General features: G+C 67.1%; 1 non-coding gene across 1 annotated transcript; it reads left to right on the top strand.

Annotated features, from left to right (window-relative positions):
• The first annotated feature begins 541 nt into the window (after positions 1-541).
• On the top strand, positions 542-614 carry TRNAR-UCG (transfer RNA arginine (anticodon UCG)). Its single transcript has one exon. It is a non-coding gene; the product is annotated as a tRNA-Arg (tRNA).
• Positions 615-4,360: the final 3,746 nt, after the last annotated feature.

Raw genomic sequence — 4,360 nt, 5'->3', positions numbered from 1 at the left:
CGCTCGCCCGGCCCCGGCCGCCGCTACGGGCACGCACGGCCCCCCGGAGCCGCCCAAGGCCCCGCGCGGCCGAGCGAGGCCCGGCGGCCCGGCTGCGCTGCGACCCCCCCGCAGGAACGCAGCCCGCCCCGCAGCCGTGCATTACACACACACACACCCGCCCCCCACCCGCCCCCGCACGCATGCAACTCCCGCAGCCGGGCACCCCCCCTGTACATCCCTGCGCATCCCCGGCACCCGGGCACCCCTCCTCAGACACGCGTGCCCCCCCCGCAGACGCGCGCCCCCTCACACACCCGTGCTCCCCCCCCTCCCCGCCGCCGCCGCGCCCCTCTCACCCCGCGCACCTCTCTGGTCCCCGCGCGCGCCGCCCGGGCCTGGGCCGGAGGGCGGATCCAAACGCGGGCGCCCGGGGGAGCTTCCGGCCGCTCTGACGTCCCGTCCCGTCCCGTTTCACACACCACCACCCCCCCCCCCGGCACATGGTACGGTCCGCCGGCGGCGGGCTCAGTAGGTCGCACGGGAAGGCGGCTAGAGAGGCGGCCGCGTGGCCTAATGGATAAGGCGTCTGACTTCGGATCAGAAGATTGCAGGTTCGAGTCCTGCCGCGGTCGGCGGTGGTGCCCGCCAGGCGCTGTCCGTTTTTGCTCCGCCCGCCCGTGCCGCTGCCTCGGGGCGGGAGGCGGCGGCGGCCCCGGGGCTGCCGCTTACCCAGCCACCGGCGCTACCGACAGCGGGGTCACGGCACGCACGGGTCGCGTTTTGCTCGTGTCTTTAACCGCAGAGGGGAAAAAGGCGGAGGGCGGCTCCGCGCGTGGAGCCTGAGACCGATCTCGTCGGTACCGGGGGCGGGCCGGCCCCGGGGCGCAGCCGGGGGGAGCACCCCCGCGGCAGGGCGGGGACCGGTACGGTGTCCCCCCCGCGGTGCCGGCGCCACGCTCTCCGCCCCGGTCTCCCCGCGGAGGTCGGGCCCCGGGGCGGCAGGGCCAGCAGCCACCGTCCTGGTCCCCGTCACCCTGCAGCCACCCCTGTGTCAGGTCAGGTCTTTAGGGGCTCCTCACAGCCCCCCAGCAGGGCTCAACCCCCCCCCCCCCCCCCGCACCCCAAAATCTCAAAACTCGGAGGCCTCAAGGGTGGCCTGGGACGAGCGATGGGGTCCAGGCACCCCCCCTCGCCCAGCCCGGCCTGGGTGGCCGGTGCATGGCCGCAGAGACGAGAGCTGGGCGTGGGGTGTGCGTGGGGACAACCAGCAGCCCTCGCTGGTGGGGTGTGAGGCACGGGTGGGGACAGCTCGGCGAGTGGGGATGGAGCAGTGGCTAGAGAGCCAAAGGCGACGGTCGGGTGTAGGGTAATGGGCCGCCGGGTGCGGGGGAAGAGGGGTCAGGGCGGGCGGGTGCAGGCTCAGAGGCTCTTCTGGCCGGGAAGATGGCTCCCGGCAGAGGCCGACCTGGCTTTTGGCGTTGTAAGGTACCGGTACCGCGTCCGAGCCGCACCAAACCGAGCCGTGAGCTATCTTACCGAGCCGCCAGGTGGCGATGCGGCCCCGTTTTGTCGGGCCGGTTCCCACGGGGCCGGGACCGTCGGGGCGCGGGTACCGCGCCGGGCCCATCCCGCTGCGCGCTCCCGCTGGGGCAGCGGGCGGGGGGCACCGGGCACTGTGACACCCCCACCCTTCGCTCCTCCCGGCCTCTGCACCCCAAATCCGGGCTGTGCCCCCCATCTCAATCCTGCACCCCGGAGGGGAGGGAGCTGCGAGGCCGCACAGCTCCCTCCCCTCGGGGGTGCAGGATTGAGGGGTGCAGCTGGGGGTGCGGAGCCGCGGGGAGGGATGCTCCGGGGATGCGGGTGCTCTGGGCAGGAGGGAAGAACCGTCAGCTGCGCTGGGGTGAAGCGGGGAAGGGTTTGGGGACCCCCTGCTACGGGGTGGCTCTGAGGAAGGACCTGGCAGCGTGGCACTTGTTCTCCCCTCCGATGCATTATGTTAACGCCGATCTCCTCTTATTTGGTGTCTATGGTCTACTTGTTTTTATCGTGGTCGCAAAAAAAAAAAAAAAAATTAAAAAATCCAAACCCGCCACACTAAAGTCCCCCCCTCCCCCAAGCGGGAAAAAAAAAAAAAAAATCTCCCCGAAATTATTCTCGCCGCTTTATTTCTGAAGCCCTCCCGGGCGGCAGTGCTCTGAGGAGGGACGGTGACAACGAGCCCCGCTGCCTTGTCTGCAGGCAGGACCGGGCCGGGGCTGCCTGTTCTTCACCCGGGTGCGGACAGGGAGCTTCGGCAGAGCACGGCATCGCTATAAAAAACAAAAATCACCACCGTAAAAAAAAAAAAACACCACGAAATAAACCCCCCAAATTCCCCGTTTAAGCAGGGCTGGTTGCATTGCGTAAGTCGGGATGGGGTGTGTAGGGTCTTTTTTCTTTTTCCTAGGCTCTTTGTTTGTCTGTTTGTCTGTCGGGGAAGCATCCCCATCCCGGTGCGCCCCGTCGGGGCCGGGTACGGGCAGTGGGAGACGCGCCTTCCCCCAGCGCCCCCCTGCCCTTGGAGACCCCGCTCCCCGCCGGGGGCTCGATGCTGTCGGTCGGATAATGGGGCGGTGGGACTTTGTTTAACCCCGTTGCCCCCGGGGCCAGGGGTCAAGGGCTTCCTCTTCCCCCGGGGCACGGCGGAGAAGCCGCCGGTCGCACCGGGAGGGCCGCGGCGGGGAGGGGGGAGGGCGGCGGCCGCCGCCCTCCCCCCTCCCCGCCGCGGCCCTCCCGGTGCGACCGGCGTGGGACCCCGTAAAACCCCATCGCCCCCCGGCATCGAGAGGCTGAATATGTCCCCGGGTGGGTGTTTTGGGGGAGCAGGGGACGGCCAAACATCACCCCGAGACTTAGAGGGGGGGGTGGGGGGGTTGCAGAGAAGCGGCCCCTGCCCTCCAGCATCCCCTGGTTCTGCCTTCCCCTCTCGGCTAAAGGAAGCCGGTTTTAACGGGGTGCGGTTTTAACGGGGTTTTAACCCCCCTCCGCAGGCAGAGGTATCTCAGCCGCCCCCCTACCCCCCCACCCCGGGAGCCAAGAAACGGAAGAAACGGGCAATTTTTATAGGTGACGTACGGGCTTACGTGGGAATCCGTGCCCAGCACCGCTCTTTCAGATTTTTTCTCCTGAAATAACCCTTCCCTGCAGCTCGTACCCCCCTTTTCCAGCTCGCACCCCCTTTTCCAGGCTGGGGGCGGGGGGGACTCCGGAGGGGGGGAAGGAAAAGGGAAAAGAAAAGCAGCCCCCCCCCCCCCCCTCCCCGCCATCCCGCTATTTTCCTGCTCGGGAGACGAGCCCCGGAGCTCCCAAAGTGAGCGATGGAGAGGGCGAGGGGAGGCCGGCGGGAGCCGGCTCCGAGCTGGAGGGGTCGCGGGTGGGGTGGAGGGGTGGCGGGGAGGACCCTCCTTTTCGGGATTGAGGGAGAACCGGCGAGGGAGGGAGGCTGGCGGCACCGCCGGCATCCGAGGTAAGTCCCCCTCCTGCCCGCAGCTGTAGTACCGGAGCCCGTGCCGGCGCTGCGGGGGCGGGGGGGGATGCTTTGGGGGTGCAAAGGAGCCCGATCCTGCGGGGGTACCCAGGCCCGGGGCTGCCCCACCCCCGCCCCCGGGCCGGGCTCATGCCGGCGGTGCGGGGCCGGGGCTGCTTCGGCGGCCGCGGCTCCTGGGGAGATCAGTGCCGGTTATCCCGGCCCGGGGGCTGCAGGCAGCCCCTGCCCCGCGCCTTGCCCGCTCCCTCGGGGCTGGGCCGGGGTCCCCCCGGGCCAAGCAGCCCACGGAGCCCGCTCCCAGCCCCCGGGGCTCCTCCCGTGTGCGTCTCAATTCGCTCAGGCTTGACTTGGCAATAAGCTCTCTCAATAGGGTGACAATAGAGCCCCGGTGGGACCCGAACAAAGAATTTGAAAGTAGTTAAATTGCAGGACACGTCCATCGCCTGGGTGCTTGAATTAAGAGAGAGAGAGAGAGAGAAAGGGGAAAAAAAGAAAAAATCGGAGAAAAGAAAAAGGAGAGAGACTTTTCTTTGGGCTGGTGAGAAAATGCTCAGGGTAAAAGTTGGTTTGGCGTCTTCATTTCAGCGACAATGGAGCAGAGCTAATTCAATAGGAAACGCGGGGATTTTTTAATGAAAGGACCGCCAGGGTTACACCGAAGTTAAGCTCTTGTGAATTAATTATTAGGGCAAATAAACTGGGGGGGGGGGGGGGGAGCGCTCGGGAGGGAGTGTTGCAATTTCTTAATATTCTCCTTTTCGTGTTTAACGACAATGCCATTAGGTTTTCGACTCTGGGTGAGCAAAAGGATTTCTTACACTCCCCGGGAAGAGGAGAAGACGCGCTTTT

The sequence above is a fragment of the Accipiter gentilis genome, chromosome 10 (genome assembly GCF_929443795.1).
Source record: "Accipiter gentilis chromosome 10, bAccGen1.1, whole genome shotgun sequence".
NCBI lineage: Eukaryota > Metazoa > Chordata > Aves > Accipitriformes > Accipitridae > Astur > Astur gentilis.
Note: the sequence above shows the minus strand (reverse complement) of the source record. Positions and strands in the feature narration are given on the sequence as shown.